We start from the raw sequence: 19,195 nt of genomic DNA on the forward strand, positions 1-19,195 counted from the left end.
TGCTTTTTCAACTGCCCCAATTAGTTCAGTTTACCCGGAGTTTGTGTTCAGATATTTAAACTTGGAATAGGATATTTAAGTTAAGACCTTTGTTATCTAACGAGACATTTATTTAAAACTGAATCTGAGTTTGATAAGATGGAGTTTCTTATTTAAATATGATGAATTCCGATTTCTTACTCAGATATATATATATATATATATAATATATATATATATATATATATATATATATATATTGCTATGTCCAATTCTTTAAAAGCATTTTGAAGGGATATCCAATCCAGATCTGATCCATTAACATCCCCAAGCGCCAATTGTTTAAATCCCCCACACCAGATGTACTGTTGGTCGTTAATTGTTTAGTGGATCATGAATGTGAATTTTAAGTTTTCCAACGTCCACATTTACAATAATACTCCATTATTTCCCACCATTTATATTAAAATGTACCAGACGTCCTTTGTTTAGCGGTCAAGGCGGGGATTTTGATTTTTTAAATTATTTAATCCTTTACATTACATCTTAGACATGTGAGGTTCTGATTTTCCCTCAAAAATACATTCTGAAAATTCAAAATCAACAATTGCAGGGACTTCACCAATGAACGTGGGAGTCAAGATCAACAGCAATTAAGATCATGCTGAGGATGAGAGCTGGTTAAAGTTCCTTCTGTCATACACCAAGAAGCATTAACTTGAGTTACATATGGCCTAAGTTTCCCATCAAGACAATGGAGGTGTTGATTAGCAGATCGGAGGGTGCACCTTGCTCGTTTTTGCAGATGGAAAGAAACTCAGATCTTTGAAGGGGTACGCTTCATGCAAACCTTATCTTCTATCCACAAGCTTTTTTTTTTTTTTCTCATACATGAATTGGAATCTCCAGCCTCCTGCCATTCTCTTCCGCCCAATAGTTTGATACAGTTAGTCTCAAGCCTTTGCTTGGGACACAACCTTTTACCTAAGAGGCAAAGGAAAAGGGAAGCCATGGTTTCTTGCCCCTCTCTCTAAGACCTTGTTCATAAGGTAGCAAGCTTCGTTTAGCAGTTCATGCATCGTATGGAATAATCTGGAAACCATAGCAGTGTAAGTGCATACTTTAACTTCACATCTCGTAGCAATTTTCTCATTTACATACTTAGTTCCCATTATCAGTCTTAAGATTTAAAATGTTAGGGCCACTCAGCCAGAAACTTTAGGCTCCTCACTCTCAGGAAGATTGAATAAGCCACTTGAGCGATTGATCTCCTTCTTTGCTGTTCAGAATTATAGGGGAGGAATTCTTTGGAAATTAAAGAAAAAAAAATTCCTCTTAACCATAAAACTTTGCACGGTAGAGGAAGAGAAATCGTGATAAAAGGTGCCAAGAGCAAACGATGACAAATTGACCCTTCTAAACGTAGAGTGAGAAAGGACAAGATTGCCTTCACAGTTGACATTCTTATACATGCATGTATGTAGCTATCATTTACTGAGTTTGATTTTACATTGTCCTCTCGCAGCACAGTTGTTTGGGCATCCCACTGTTACTGCTAGCACAACCAGTTAATGGCTTCTCACAAAAATATAAGGCTGCTTCTTCTGTGACATATAGACAGAGGCCGATGTAAATTCGTGGAAAACCTTTGTCATCATCGGTCGGAAGGAGGCAACCAGGTAAATTCCCACCATTCAACTTCTCACCGAACTGCTGTTCTTCTTCTCTTTTGAATGAATGGACACCCCTAGCTAGGCCTAGCTTTCATCTACTTTTGGCTTTCAGTAGGCAAGCAGAGGGAGAATTTGTCTCTCTCCCCACATCTTAATTAAGTGCCAATGAAGCGTAATTGTTGGCCAAATTAAGAAGCCAACTTCAGTAAGTTTAACCATACTGTTAATTGTTGGGTAGTTGGTCCTTTTTCTACAATCAATAATTAAATCTCAAAGAAGATCATTTCTCTAAGGAGGAGTTTGAAATATCCAGAATAGAAACAAAATGCTCATTTTTTTAAGAAATTGAAATATTAAACAAATTAACGTGGTATTTCGTTTGTTGGAACTAGGAAACTGAAACTTGAAAATTTTGATCCTGTTCCTGTTTGAGAAGAAATTATGATTCTATAATTTTTATTTATGAATCAAAATTTTTAAATAGGGGAGCCATTATCTTTGTGAGTCAAGTACAAATGTGCTTATTTTAGCTGATGACTTGGGAGAATAAGTTCGCAGGCGTGGTGAAGGCAAATTTTTAAATCATTGTTGACTTTATTTTAGCTGACCTCCTCAATCTCTTTGAGCCCAAATGTATCAACCACGAAGTTTATGAGATTTTTCAGTTGATAAAGGTTGCCAATAATCATGTCGTATTTTCACGCTTTGTAATGCATGCTCCTTGCTTCTTTGGAAATTAATTTGGTTAAAAGAGTCTATTGTTCTTAAGCAAAAGGGAAGCATAACAAAGTATATTCTCTTCGCCCAATTCATTGTAATATTTATTGAGAATGAATGAGTCATTCACTCCACCTAAGGCTCCTTTTTTAAGTCTCTACATGTATTGATTTTCTAAATTTTGGCATATCCCGACTACTTACACCCATGAGCCGCTCTTTTTATAACAACCTGACCCACTCTAGGTTCGGGCCCCTGGTTTGACTGATCCCAACCTGCCCCCTAGCAGTTTCAGCCCTAGCCTCAAAAAGGTAGGGACCAGGACAATCATCTCATTAATGGCCTCCCTTTATAAGTCCTTGAAGATCCCTCACTATCTTCGATACAGGACTAAACTTCTGGGTGTTACAATCCACCTCCCTTAAAGCACACGTGTCACGTGTTTGGGACCACAAGTCCGAGTGTTGAAACTTCTCTGATACCACTATAACAACCCGACCCACTCCTGGGCTCGGGCCCCTGGTTCGACGGATCCCAACCCATCCCCTGGCAGTTTCGGCTCTAGCCTCGCTAGGAACCAGGAGAATCATCTCATTAATGGCCTCCTTTTATAAGTCCTTGAAGATCCCTCATAATCTTCGATACAGGACTAAACTTATGGGGTGTTACACTATTTGCTTTGACGTGCACAAATAGGCATAATCCTCCTTCTGTTTTTCACACAGAGAGAGGAGAGGAGAGTTGGTGGGTGAGGGGGAGGGGGTCAAGTACTGGGAGAGAGAGTCCAGTTTTTCCAAGCTAATATATATATATATATATAAAAACATGGGCAACCACTGATTTTTTTCCTGCTTTCGTTTGCCTTGACAAAGTAGTTTCCCGTTCTTCACTGAAGTATGGCATTTGTTTGGAAGGTCTATGGCATAACTAAGAACCGATAGAAATCACATTCTCCTAGAAAACTCACAAGGAAGTGATAGAAGCTATGTGGCAATTCCCTTGATAATAAATTCTTAATGATATTATCAAAAAAATATGATACAGAAATAGTGGTCTGCTCGGATTGGAGCACTACTTCCCTAGAAGCTTTGCATTGGAAACACACTCCTGTTTGGATCAAGCCAAATTCTTAAACATGATTGCATATACAAACTCATGTACTATGGATTTTGGTAGAATAAAGTAGACAAGGTGACCTAACCCGTTCAAGGTGTAGACTGGTAGAAGGCAGCTTGACAAAAATCATAAATATGAGTAATTTTGGTCAATGTAAGCAATTTTAAATTGTCCCTTCAATTTAATGATCATCCTGAGGTAGCCCTCCGACAATTGAGATGTGCATAATTTGTAGTTGCCTAAATGTTCATAGTTTTCTCTACTTTGTCTTAGATTCTAGCACTTCACTTCTAACATTTGAGAATATGTTTTTGATAAAGTTTTATATGTCGCTCCATATATATAATGAGCATACGCCGGTTGTGGATGCTACTACCAATATGCATGTTTACTTTAATGCTCCAACATTGTGCATGCATGTGTAGGAGATAACAAATAGGTGTGAGATCACAAGTATGAGATAACAAATAGGTATGAAATAATTACAGATATATGAAATAACAAATAAGTAATATATATAAAATAACAAATACATATGAGATAATATGTATGAAATAACAAATAGGTAGGAGATACAAAAAGATATGAGATAATATATATGAGATAACAAATAGGTACAAAGAATGACGGATGTTTGAGATAATAAATAGGTACGAGTTAATAAATATGTATGCGATATTGTATATGACATAACAAATAGGTATGAGGTAATGATGGATGTATGAAATGACGCTAAACATAAGTATGATATAACAAAATATTTATGAGATAATGAGATAAAACTATGAGTATGACAAAAAAAATGAAGACACTTTTTTATCACTTAAATGGGTAAATGGGTCATAACAATATGCAAAATAATTTTAATGTTTGGAAGAGTGGGTCTCAGCTCAATGGGCCGAACCCCCTTTGCATGACAGGTCCCCGGTGCCTTGTCATATGTAGGGTGTTTGCACATGGAATACCCACTTTCCTTGAGATTGCCATAAGCCTGGGCATTGGGCCGGGTACCCAATACGTGGCTCAACTGGAACAAGGCTCAAGCCCAGGTGGGCTTGACTAAGCCCGATTCTGCCTGATAAAAGAGTTTTAATGTTATTTTTGTTTATTATATATATATATATAATTATAGTATTTATTAAAATTAATTATATCTATATATTATTTTATGTTAGTAATATATATTTTAAATTTTAACTGAGCCGGGTCTGAGCTCGGGTTTCGGGTGTTGGGCCGGGGCCAAGCCACAGTTATGAGTTGAGGACTAGTCTGGGCCTGACTCTTTATCGGCGGTGCCAGGCTGATGCCCAAGCCTAGATAGCCAGTAGACCTTATTAGATCATTGGCTGTTTAAACCTAAAGGCCAATACATATATAACGAAGAATAATGCCCCAATTAGTTTTTGGTCTCAATCTAGGCCATGTTTGTTAGTGAAAGTTTAGTTACGTATAAACAAAAAAAGAAGAAAAAGGAAACGCATAAGAATTTTCTTCAATATAAAATTACCTCATCATTGACCTGTTGAGAAGTACTTAATTAGCTTATATAGGTAGCCCAAATCATTAATTATGAGTAGGTACATTCAACATCCTGAGTGGAGTCCTAACGCAGGTCTCGATCCAAGGGCAAGGGGAAGGAGGGGAGGCTTCAGCCTGTCAACCGAGCGATAGGGTTCACTTTGTGCACCCAAAAAATTATTTTTTTGTATTTGTAGGAGAAAAACACATAGAAAATATAAATTAAGTTACTCACCTCGACTCAATGGCTAAAAATAAATGAAAACCATCTTTGAAAACATAGGCAACCAGGCACTTCTCAACCCATAAATTCTTTTAAAATATCACATATGCACCATGACCATAAAACTTTTTGCAAAAAGTTTAAGGTCGAGTAGTAAATTTCAAGAAAATGGTATTAACCATCATAATTTTTTTGAAAAATTATGTCAACTAGTTTAAAGGAAGAAATTCATAAAATAGTAATGATAAAATGCGAAAAACAAAAAGAAAATTAACAAGATCTCTTCTCTCTATTCTTCCCCAAAAGGAATCAATCCTCCTCCTCCTCCTACTCTCCTTTTCATTCAATTTTTTTTACATCCCTATGCTTCTTTCTTTTCTTTAAACCATTTCTTTTGTAATATTATTTGGATATGTTCACTGGAATAAAATGGAGAAATGAAAAGGTAATAAGAGTTGACTGGCTAGAACAATTTAAGGAAATACTGGGTCCTAGAAGTATATATGAAAAAACCCAAGGTAAGGAAAAGAAAAAATAAATTATTACGAGCCAAGAAAACTAGGTTTTATGGCATTCAAACATCTTCTTGGCGTGTTCAAAATAGAGAGAGGGGTGGGCTTTAGAGATAGAGCAGTTCGCATGTTTGGTGCTTAACATGGGTGTGTTTGTTCTACCGTTCGAGGAGATGGGGATTTTTGTTATTTTTAGATCAAATATCAGATACATATTTTAATTATTCTTTAGAAAGTGACTTTCTTTTTTCTATTCTCCAAGAGGAAAGGATACTCCTTTCCAAGTAGGAAGGCTATCTGGTTAATTTCAACCCCCTAATATGCAACCGTCATTAATCACGGCAAATGGCATATTAGAAAGCTTTTCACAAACCATGCAAAGCAAAGAGCTTTTTCTAATATTCATCTAAAAAAACGTTTTTCTAATAATCCATATATATTCCTTGTAAACTCTCAATTCTCTTTTCTTAGCCAAGGATAATATATAGGTCTATGGTTATACAAGGTAAAAAAAGCTAAGGAAAATTGAATATATAATATACTTAATTGTTGAAGGAGCTGCATGATTCCTAAGGAGAAGAATTCATATCCATCTATTAGATAATCACGGCAAATGGCATACCTGTTATAAGCATAAAAAAAGTTACCAAAACATATAGATTCAAAAATACAATTTATAACCACTATCATATATATCACATGTCTTTAGAGTACATGTTCAAAAACACAATTTCCTTGTTCGTGGAATTGGTGTGATTACTTTCAAAGTTTGAATGTTGAATTTAGAAACACTATCTATATATAATCAAGGCCTGTTTGCTGAAACAAGAACACGATTTGTTATTGACTAATTAGCTACGAGAAAAGCTGCATAAAAAAAGATGCATGGGGCAAGAATAAAAAAAAATGCTAAGCAGTACACATAATGATCGACATGCATCTGGCCATCCAATGTTTTTTTTTCCAGTGTTTCTGAACAATCATTTTGAAAACCTAACTGCTAAAGTGTGTGTATAACATATGTTTATGATACTAAAAAATGAACAAAAAGTTATGTTCATTAGTCCTGGCATCTGATTTTTGTAAGTCAAAAAACATCTGATATATCGCTAATCTTTTAGTCCACTGAATTAATGATCTGGTTTAGATTGTTGGTTTCGATAATTTTCACAACCATATTGTATGACCTTTCATGGACACTTGAAAGGAGTGCATAATCAAACTTTGGAGTCTATTAGACTCATGGAAATCATAAATTATATCTGTGAGTGCTAACTCCTTTGCCCTTAAGTGTCTTTGTAGTTGATAATTAACTAGCAACTCCATGTTGTTTGAATAAACTTTACTAATCCATGCGATGCATAAAGATGAAAAAATTGTACTTTTGATCTTTTATCTTCATCCATCTTAACCTCCTCATAAATATATTTTGCCACCCATTTACATGAACCCATGTGATTCTTTCCCTTACATGCTTACACACTTGTACAAACGTATGAGCTTTATGGAGTTACCTTGTCAACTGTTGGTGCATCAATTGACCATGGTGGGTCCTGTGTGGGCAATCATTGAAATTAACCACCTTTGCGCTATGTCATGACTCATATATTGTTATTCTTTATCAATTAAATCATGATATCAATCAACAAAATCACGAAGAAATCATCACACAGAAGATTACATGGTTTGACATATTAGCATACATCCAAGGAGAAGAAGAGATATCATACAAAGTGAGAATATAAAGGGCTACAGGATAATGAGCATGGGAAGAAATCTCGAAACCAAGAAATTAAGAATGGCCAAAATGCATTCACTAGGACAACAATAAGCTTCTAGGAATAAAAGATATCACTTCCAAAAATGTGCAACCACCTGATATGCCTTAGCTGGGGGTGAAGATGCTGACCTCTTCTCCTGAAATCACGTTATAGTCTCCCCCTTAAGTTGGTGTACAAATGTCAATTTGTCCAAATTTGCTGGCTATGCATTGATGCTTCTCTTTCGCATGACACTTGGTGAAAATATTGGTTAGTTGTTTTTCACTTCTGGCATATAAAGTTAGCATGGTTCTATCTTGTATTTTTCCCTCACAATAATGGCAATCGACTTCTATATGTTTAGGAACTAATGGAACAATGGGTCAGCCTAATAGCATACCCTTTGGCATTAACCCAAGTATGTGAAAACTTGAATCCAATTTGGTTCTCACACAAGAACCACTTCAAATTCATGTTTTTCTAAAATATTTAGAAAGTTAAATTATTTAAATGATTTCAAAAACCTTAGGTCATGTAGACATCGATTCCACAAAGACCTAGCTCATATCCGTCTTAGAGTCACCTACTTGTGAACCTATTTCCATAACCTTTTTGTCTAGTCAAATTTCTTTAGACACCCATTCATATGAAATGAATGAAGTTTATATCATATATCACATGATTTGAATAATATCAAACACATTTACTACAGTCAAACCCTATCCCTATGTAGGTTTAAACCTACTTTTGACCAACCTACCCCTAGCCTATTTGGATCTTAGGTCTGTTTTCACTCTACAACTTTGATGGCCTCCTGCAAGCGTTTCAGCTTCTCTTGGCGCTTCTCGAGTTCGACTTTGGCATTCCGGATGAGGTCCACCTTGTCTTTCAACAAACTCGTTACAGACTGGAACAAATTAGAAATGGCTGCTTCTGCAAGTGCATCGATTACTATTGCCATCTTCCCTGGTTTTTCAGTAGGTGGAAGAGGAAGAGGAGCAATTTTCAAGTGTGTGTGAGAGAGAGAGGGAGAGGGAATAAATACAATAGGTTTCCCTCTTTCTTTAATTTCTAGTTGCCAATTTTAGAAGACAGGCTGGAGCAGAGTTCCTCAGTTTTTCAGGTTCAAAACCTACCATGCTCCAACCCGTCTTTTAAAATAACAAACCATTTTCTGTCAATTAAAGAAGCCAAAAAGAAAAAGCCTACCTCGAAGTGGGCATCAATGAGCTAGGCAGTCCTTGAGTGGGTGACACTTAGAATATTTAAGTGGCCGAGGTAGTACAATGGGGCCTTTTAGTTTCATAGCCAAAATGATTTGGATTCAATGATGTTGATGGGTGCACTCAAAAACTCCCACTCACTCTAAAAATAACAATCTGTTCATCATGGGGGCCAACCCATTTGAAAATGGAGAATAAAATCTACCTGTCCATTGAAGAAAGGAGAAAAGAAAGGAAGAAAAGGACACCATGCACATGGTTGCCCTTCTGCCTCTTTTTTGTTTTTATTTTAAAGGAAACTAGAGAGCACCCATGTGGTGATCATGAGTTAATGGCCCTTTGGTAGGCAACTCTTCAAGGAAGGAATCAATAGGCTCAATCTAAGAGGTGACAAGAGCATCATTTTAATTAGGAAAGACCAAGGGTATTTGTATAAACTAAAGCAAAAAAAAGGCAGTTCTGATATGAATTTAATCCATAATATCCACCTGTAAAATAGACAAAGTGACGGGAACATCATTTTCTTTACGATAGACAAAGGGTATTTGTACAATCTAAAGCGAAAAAAAGACAGTTATGGAATGAATTTAATCCAATGCATCCAGCAGTCAAAAAGACAGTGATAAGAGAATTTTATTTACGATAGACCCAAAAGAATGGCTGCAAGGTGCTTGAACTGGCTTTAAGCACTAAAAGATTGCATTACTCATCCATTGAGAAAGAAGCCCCTTTAACCCTTCTCTCTCTCTCTCTCTCTCTCTCTCTCTCTCTCTCTCTCTCTCTCTGTGTGTGTGTGTGTGTGTGTGTGTGTCTTCATTCCATATGGTAACTTCAACTGATTTGGTGACATAGCCTCCTTTTATTGCTGGAACATTGCCTAATTTCCATCTTTTGTCTGTGTGTGCAATCTATGGAGCAAGTTTGCTCAGCTTTACAACAAATGCATGGCGTGAAGCAGCAACTGGAGTACTTTCTATCTATTTCTTCAAACTTCCATCTGACATTTTCTAGTTAATTTTTTTCTGCTTTACTCTGTATGTGTGAATATGCATGCTTGCTTGCATGCATATGTGTATGTGTCTGTGGCAGAAAGAGAGAAAGAGGGAGAGAGAGAAAGGACACAGTTGAGCGGCAAAAAAGGAGTCCACCCATGAGGAATGAGATTCCTTCACCAATGAGATATTGCCTCAAGGGACCCAACCACCAAGAAGTTCTGGCTGGATGACATGGACCCTGCACTTTGCTTTTGCATATGGCAGCCATGTTACTCTTTGCCAAACACTTTTCATGTTGACATGACACCCCTCAATTTTTTTCCCCTCTCTGTGTATCTGAAACTTGTTCTATATTCAACATTAATGGCACAGCATGGTTTAAATCCCAAGACAATAATAGATGGTAAAATTTTCACTTTCTATGTCTATCTGAAAACGACAAGTCCTTCACCTCATTCCCCCACATTAATTTCAAAGTTCTGGATGTTAGGTCAAGTATATCTATAGATATGCATCAACGAGTATGCACATCCAAGATGTCAGTTTCAAGTTTTCAACATCACCAAACCTTGGAGTGTAACTTACATCAACAAGAGTCTACCCCTTGAACATGTGTAAATAGTTCGTTATCAACATGACTGCCTTCTTTTCTTGATTTTCCTTACATGATATCTTTATCTGATGTGCATCATCTTCATTCCTCCGTTCAGTTAGCTGGTTCCAAAATTTTCTTGAAGGAGAAAGCGCTCTCTTTCTTGAGAGTCGAGCAAACGTTTCTTTAGGAGTAACAGACCTTATTACACATTATTGTTAGTTGGTTGAAACAGTTCGTGTGATTGAAAACGTCTCGAGGTTTTAAACAACGAGGTTTTTCTCAAGTATAATACGGCGAGCTTGACAAACATGACAAAAATACAATAAATTTTTTTAAAAATCTAAAAACTAAAACTGAGAGAAAAATAAAATAATTGGGAAAGTAATAACACAAACATCACAAGATAAGTAGATTTGCAACAAATAAAAAATAGAAAATAAAAAAAAACTATTTGACATTAAAAAACTGAAGAAAATGAAAAAAGTGAAAAAAAACACATTAAAAACATGTGTTTTCGTTTTTAACGTTTTTTTCAAAATAACGTGTTTTTTAAAGTATTGAACGGCTATTTAATTTATCATGTTTTTTTCATATTTTTTTTTACAAAACACGTGCTGTCTGTGACTATGGATTGAACCATATTCCCATTGCATTCTCAACTTATATTTTAAAATTGAACACATGTTGTGCCACTTTATTACACACATGTACACACAAAAACACTATATATATATATATATATATATATATATATATATATATATATATATATATATATATATATATATATATATATATATGTATGTATGTATGTATATATAATCAAAATGCCATAACATATGAGAAATTGTAACGAGCATTTGGATCAAATGGCTGTCCATCCATTAGCAATCATTTTCTTGACCAAGATAAGTACACCTAATTAAAGTTACAACATACAATTCTTGATTGATCATCAACATTGGGTCATCCTGCAGAAGAAGACGGACAGATTTTTAGCTCTTAAGGACTCACATCACTGCACAACAGATATCAGTTTAACAACAGTTAATTTCCCATGTGCCACATGCCCAATTCTACCGGCAAAATTGGAATAAGTGGTCACTCAGTTTGTGTGCATACCTCAGGTGGGAACATTAAAAATTCTTTTACAGTAATGATAATAAGAAATCATGTGATGTCTATAAGTACTGTTGGTGTTGGAGTAGGAATTATGAACAAAGTAAATAGACAACTTTTTCACCCAAAGTAAATCTTGCCTCCTTTTATATTCTCTCTTTATTAACTTGGGTATATTTCTTACTGCAAATACATGAAAAGAAAAAGATTTATCTGAAGAAGAGAAAGGAACTGCAACAAAATAGAAAGATGCAGATCTTAAGCGGTGCAGTTGGTACATCCTTTTCACTTCAGGGAAGGTGCATGCACTGTCCTTCAGGGAGCTGTAGTTATAGCATTCCTGCCTACTGGGTTTCAGGCAAGGTAGGGGTGTCTATCATTTTTAACAGACACAAGTTAACGACGTGGCTGTTGCGTATAACAAACAAAGCAGTTGTTTGCATTACCCACAGAAATGACCATGAAAATTGTGCCAGTTGTGTCTGCTATATATATATACACACACACACTACAAATTTTGATTTGAACATAAGTACAATCTTTTTTGCATAATTATCTTTATAAAATTTGATAAAATCTAGAATATGAAAAATCTATATTGACACCACCAACAGTAGATGCCGAAATCATGCTCCTTCCTTCGCTAATTGATACCACCAACGTGAATCTAAGCTGGCCATCACCGTCTCCATCTTGTTTTGCATGGTTCACAATCTAGTCCTGTGCTAGGTTCATCCATGTCGACAGCCTTCACAAGAGAAAACAGATGGCATGTCAGGAACAGAAGCAGTCAAGATGGTCTGTTAACTCCTGCTGCAGGTGGACTGCAGAACAGCTGTCAATTGTCAACAATTCAAGCTTGGAGAGTCAGGCGATCTCTTCGTTTGCATCCCTGGGACATGTTCTTGCTGCTGCAACTTTTTGTTGGTGAGTAATATTATTAAAGTCCACCAGAGACTTGAGACTGGGGAGGTCAGAAAGCCATAGGTGTCTTAGTTTCGCGAGGCATTTCCAGTAGCCTCCAAAGGTGATGTCCCCAGTGAAACCTTCCAGTTGCAATTCCTCAAGTCGGGAGTGACACCACACCCACTGCAAATGGATTGGATTCATATCAGCTTGAAAATGGATTCAACATGCATATTGTTGAATTTTGGCAGGTAAAAACAAATCCATTCGCAATAACAGCTTTATGGGGGTTAGGCCTCTTACCTTTATTTAAACAAAATCGCCTATACAGGGAATGGTTAGCATTTTACAAATGCTAATTTTCACAATCAGAAAAACAAAGGGTTGACTAAACCCTCCAGATGAGCAAAAAGAGAAGACCAACTATGAGCAGCTGTTGGTCTGCACAAAATAAATTTCCCCTCTCCGTTAGATGGGCATTATGAACACACCAAATCGACCATAGGGTTCCCTTTTTCCTCCTTCACTCTGTAGTCAAAACCTTCTAAAATTCTGCTGCAAACCGCCCCCACTCTCCTTCCATCAAGGTGTAGATGTAGCTTTAAGAGATTATTATTATCTGTTCACCATATTCTCTGTGGAACCTGAAAATCTGCTCTAGCACCTCTACCACACCCTCCAACATGCCTCCTCTAGGAGCCAGCAATATCCACACTCCTTTAGCTCCATCACCAGCGAATTGATGGTTCCTCCCACTTTATCTTTCAAATTGTTCAGAAAACTGGTTTTCATATCTAGTACCGTTGTCAGATTGAAAACATTTTATACCAATTTCAAATTGAGTTTCAACTATTTTGTAAAATTTTAGAAAATTTGGCAAAAACTTCATCTTTGGTTTATGGTAATTAACCAAGTAGTTTTTGAAAAATCATCAATAAATGTAAGATAATAACGAAAATTGAGTATGAGTTCACTGGGGCTGGTCCTGACACGTCAGTATGCACTAGTTCAAAGGGAGACAAAGCTTATTCAAAGATTCATTGAACGAGAGTCTTTGGACAATTTAGCATGCTTGCAAGTTTCACAAACACCTGAATCATAATTCAAATTTGGTAATAAAATATTCAGGTTGTGTCATGATGGATGAGCAAGTCTCTCATGTCAAAGCTCCCCATCATGACTGATTTGGGTAGTCAAGGAGCATGCATTAATTTTCAGCATATATAAGTCATTTTCTTGAGTTCCCTCACCAATCTTCCTCTTCAAAATACTCTCTTGCAATATAACATGAGTGGAGGACAAAATAACATGGCAATTTAAATCTTTAACGATCTTTGAAACAGAAAAGTTAGTTGAGACATCTCCCATAGAAAGTGCTTTAGGTTTGATACGATTTCTAAGAAAATCCAATTATCCTACTCATAGAACATTCATGAATATTCATTAGCAATAACGACAGATTTTATTCTAGACATCGAAGAATAATTGGTAAGGTTACAGCAATTCATAGGCACATGATCACTAGCTCAGTCGACTATCCAATAATCAGGTGTTAGGGAGACGGGAGCATTACAGATGGGAGGTTATGGTACCAAGTTGCTGCTCGATGCCGCATTGGTGTATAAGATGGCAACATGGATACCGATACACACCAGGGTATTTACTTTCACTTGATTGTTTCCAAGGTAATTTTTTTGCCTCCAAAACTAAAGCACAAGTCACAACACAGAGCCATATTGATTATGGTATCGTCATTTAATTGCCATTTGACATTTTTATTCTTATTTCTTATGCAATAACTATGTAGTAGCTTCAAGGCAAGTTGTATCTCGGTATTTTTCCTTTCGAAGAAGTTAAAAAAAAAGCTACACTATGTTAAGACTGCTCAAGTTTTAAAATATACTTTTAACGCACAGAAGGTTAAGTACTTGATACAGAACTGCATTTTTATGCGAAAAACACTTTCTTAAAGGTTCTTTTTATAGTGCCTCAATTATCTTTCAATCTAAACGTCCTTCAAGTTATTCTTTTTTTTAAATCTTTAACTTTCAATTACTTGAGTTTGTTTATGCGAACATTTAATTAACATGAGATTTTGTACAATATTTGACTTTTCAAAACCTAAAGTCATCTGGATATTGGGTTAATCATGTCTTTGGGAACATGTCATTATCAGTGGGAACTGACGAAACTGTGCTGGGACTCTGTAGAAGCTCACAAGAAGACCAGAGCTGAGATCTGTAATCGAGTGCGAGTAAGGAAGACTAAAGGGTGCCACAAAAGATTTGGTATATCTGTGGCTTCGGCCTATTCTACAAACTAATGCAAAATGAAAGTTTTGAAATGAATTTGATCCAAAGCATCCACCAGTCAAAATCCAAAATTTTGTTAGATGTTGGATTTGAGCATACGGCACACACTCTGGCGAAATCCTGGTGTATGTGTGTGTGTGTTTGTGTCTATGTGCATGTGTACATGTATGGATTTCTCCAACTGTCAAGATGCTCCGGCCTCTCAAACACACAGTCAAATGGGTGCTAGCATCTGCTAATAGTTAGTCGAGTCAAATGATTGCATGTACACGCGAAAATATTGTGTTTGTGCCATGTTTACTGTAAGTGCATACGCTCCACTGCTTCTACACCTCTCTTCTAGTAATCGTTATAGATATGATTTGGATCCAATCAAAATACACGACACATATTAAAACATGTGAATGCAATAAAATTTCAAACTAGATCCAACTCTTATGTCTTTGAATTGGATCCATACATCTTCAAATAGAATTACAGAATGCTGAGATGTAGAAATGTAAGTTTGAAACCATTCTGCCCCACTGCAAAGTCAAAATCTAATGTTATGAGAGTCTTTTATATTTTTATTATTAAAAAATATTTAAATAAGAAAATGACTAACTTAATATATGTTTCTCATCAAATCACTGTTAAGATCATATTTATGTGGTTAGATTGCCCAAAAATGTTTTAATAAATAATTTTAACAGGTCTAGTTTTTGTCTCTTACGCAAGTGGTCTGCTTTTCACTAACTTTCATTATACACACACACACATTTAAAGAGAGAGTGCAGCAGAAGTGCGCTCAGATCTGATTGAAGAATGGATCAATGGTGCAGGTTCACATGAATTGGATCTTAGAAGGGATCCAAAATACAATTAGTTAGGAAGCTCTATTTAAATGGACGGGTAGTTCATTTGGAGTGGGTGAAGATGATAATTAATTGAAAACCCTAAATTTATTTTGCTTTCATTTGTACATGTTTCCTTCTTTTACATTCAATTTGTGCTCTTGTTCCTCGCTAGATTTGTAGTTTTTCTTAGGAAATAGAGCTTATACTTTAGAGAGAAAGAAAGAGAGAGAGAGAGAGAGAGAGAGAGATGTTTTGTTTTGTCAACAAATCATTCTGTTTGTTAACCGTTCCAAAGTTCAGCTGCTGAAGATTTGATCTTCATTGTTCTTTCTAGCTCTGAAAAGTCTATGGTGGCGGTTTAATGGTTCAGTTTTATTCTTTTCCTTGTTTTCTTTTCAATGGAAAACCTGATTAACACTACAAAAAAAAACAATAGTTTTACCAAGGGTGGCATCAATACCTTAGGCCATCTCTATTGCCTTGTGATCTACCTTGCTAACTAGTGTCCTCTTTGCTGCGGAATCGACATACTAATTTTTTGTTGACTCTCATTTCTTTTATTGCTTGCTTGTCACCGCTTGGCCTTCTCTCCCCCACACACTCCCCTCCCCCCACAGCAGCTTTTTCTCCTTTCTCCTTCACCTTCAGTGAACAGTGGTGGCAATTTACTTGGCAGGGTTAGGAAGAGCACAATAATAGTATGTTCAAGAACATTTCAGTGAGTGTCGCTTCAATTGGATGCATTGTGAAGGTAGATGTGCACCTTGCTCTTTGCATTGGCCACGGAATGACTTCTGCCGAGAGGGGGTTGAGGGTCTGCCCTATCACCAAGCCCATTTTTTTCATCAAACATGAGAACACTCATCCAAGAAACTTCATTCCATTCATCACACGCAAGGGTGGAGGGAAGGGGGGCAGGCAGGGAGCCTTGCCCCCTCCCTCCCCTCAGATTTTAAAAACTTTAAAAATTTTATGTAAATCTAAAAAATTTTAGTTTAATATATATAAAAATTTCGAAAATTTCTATTTTTGTATTTCTGCCCCTGTTAAAATTTTGAAACTATAGTTTGCCCCCTGGTACGGCCCCTGATCATACATGGCTCATAACTAGAATGGGGACAACAGTTCCCATTCCAGTGATTCCTAGAAACAAGTTACCAGTTAAAGGTTTGCATAGGATCAAACTATACATAAAAGAAAAGTCTATACATGTAAAATTATTCATGGTATAGACTTTTAATCAACACCACCCTTCTAAGTATCAACTGTGCGTGTTCTCGCCCTTTCACTTTCGCTTCTCATGCTTTATGTTTGTGACCTTATCGACCATGTTTTTTCCTCTCTCATTTGTCTTCGTTGGATTCCTATGCTGCCATCTAAGAAACAAGCAGGGGCGGAGTCAGGAATTTTTCATGAGGGACCGATTTATAGTTTTAAAACAACAGCGAAAATATAATTTTTAAAATTTTTACATCAGATATGTGAATTTTGTAACATTTTTTTTACATGTGAATTTTCATTTTTATTTTTATTTCTTTTAAGGTCTGGATACCTGCTATTGGAGATACAAAAATTGGGGAGGATAAGTTCACCTTGGACTCATTGGAAATTCAGCTATCCTTTGCTTTGAGTTTCGAATAAGTGAACCTAGGGGATGAATCCAATGGAAATTCGAAGATATTCTTTGCGTCAACTTCCACTGGATTTTTTTTTTTTTTTGGCTGCCCTCCTTTATTTCCTTCTCCAATCATCTTGAGACTCTTCATTTCTTTGCCGTCTTGTTCATTGATTCAATTCTCATGCAGAATTTCCTGGAATAATGTTTTGCATTTCTTTCATAAATTTCTTTTCTGTATTTCTTCACTCCTATCAATAGCTTTTGTGATTGCAATCGGATTTGGTGTTCTTTTTTCTGGTTGCAATTGATTTTTAATGCGACCTCGTGAGTTTAAATTGATTGATTATTACAATTGGAAGAAAACAGAGCTGGTCGAGACAGAGGTGATGCATGAAAGCAACTATGTTCTTCCTCCATTCTTCCCGGTCCCAATGTAGAAAAAAAAATCAAAATTAGTATATAAATTCTAGAGATCACAATGCATAAAAGATTGATGAGTTAAAAAACCATTATTTTACTTCTTAAAATGTGTTAAAAAAATGTGACTTTTTTTAACAACAAAAATTGGGTTGAACATACCTATGAGCTTATTGTTCGCACCGCACTTCGATTGATGTGGGCTAGGAAGTTTGCATGCGAAGCAGGACAAATCAAGTTTTGATTGAAAATTGATTTTAAGAGAAAGGGACCCGTCCCTGCCACCATTAACAAGGTAATTGATCCAAGGTCTGAGTTTTATCAAGCTTGACAAGTTTTTTTTTTTTCTACACGCAAGTGTGGGGATTCGATTTCAGACTTTTAAAGTTGAATTTAAACAAATAGTTGGATTTGATTCAGAATAATTCTGTACTTCAAAAATTTTCAATATTGGAAGATCATTCTTGGAATGGAATTTTTGAATTAATCATAGATTTTAGCAACTGAAATTTGATTTGGTCCAAAAATTGGAATTTGGAATTGGAAATTGAGATTGAAGTATTGGATTTTGAATTGAATTGGGGATTGGACATTAACGCTTTGTTTTTGAAACTAGGATCCTAGAATTGAAAATTGAAAGTTTGAGCTAAACTTTAGAATTTCAAAGATAGTTTGGACTTGGGGATTTGAAATTTGACTTGAAAACTCTAGGAAGCCATGGAACTGGAATTCAGATTTGAAGCCAAAATTGAATGTGGAAAAAATGGATTGGATAGTTGAAGGCTAGTTGAAATTTTCGAGAATTGAATCTTTTAGATTGAAATTTTGGGTTTGGAATGGGTGGAACCTGATCGATTTTCCTGAAAACATCTTTGCGTTTAAGATTTTGATATTTGAATCTAGTTTTGGCATTTTGAGAGATTTGACTTTATTTGGTTGGTTTTCATACTGAAATGAGATTAGAAATTTGGAAATTGGGTGTCCAAGTCTAGTTTTATGATAATTTTCTTGATTGGATAAATTTGAATTTTGATTTTCTTTTTTGGAATTTTCTCAAGGTTATGAAATTTTGCTTGAGTAATTTTTGGATTTGTTTGAAAAAAATATGGAATCATTTTGAAATTCATTTTGAAAGTTTGGGTTTTATAATCATGTTGAAAATTTTTTGCTTCTGCATTAAACAAAGCGAGGTGCACAAGTTTTTGTCACAATACGACTTAATCATGGAAGCAACTCTGACTTGATTCACTTAGATTTTAGTGAATATGAGTGGGTGCATTCATGAAGTGAGTGCATGTATGCATGAAATAAACTGCAAGTATATTTATGCTTCGCTCTATTTCTCTCCATGCATAATTAAATTTGATCTCACATAGACATAGGTCCATCTTGGAGGTAGAAAATATAAGACGTTCCCAAGCCCCAACTTGATGTGGAGGACATAAGCTTAGGTTTTGAAATAGGATTTCAAAAATTCATTTGATAGGCTGATTTCAACTCAGTTTTTACTAGATCGTAGGCAAAAGGAATTAATTTGTTTGAAAATTTGGAGAATTTGAGCTTTGACAAATTTTCTCTTTGGGTAGCAATATCACTTTTGCGAAGTCTTTTAGGAAGAAACTTTTTGAAGAAATGATTCTTTAATTTTGATTTTGGAAATAGCTTGATATATATTG

At 35.8% G+C, this 19,195-nt stretch overlaps 1 long non-coding RNA gene across 1 annotated transcript; it reads left to right on the forward strand.

The window, feature by feature from the left end:
* Window positions 1–748: 748 nt before the first annotated feature.
* On the forward strand, window positions 749–9,894 carry LOC126409213 (uncharacterized). Its single transcript, XR_007572010.1, has 3 exons — window positions 749–812; window positions 1,505–1,658; window positions 9,642–9,894. It is a non-coding gene; the product is annotated as an uncharacterized LOC126409213 (long non-coding RNA).
* The last annotated feature ends 9,301 nt before the right edge of the window (window positions 9,895–19,195 follow it).

This window comes from Nymphaea colorata, chromosome 13 (genome assembly GCF_008831285.2).
Source record: "Nymphaea colorata isolate Beijing-Zhang1983 chromosome 13, ASM883128v2, whole genome shotgun sequence".
Taxonomy (NCBI): Eukaryota; Viridiplantae; Streptophyta; class Magnoliopsida; order Nymphaeales; family Nymphaeaceae; genus Nymphaea; species Nymphaea colorata.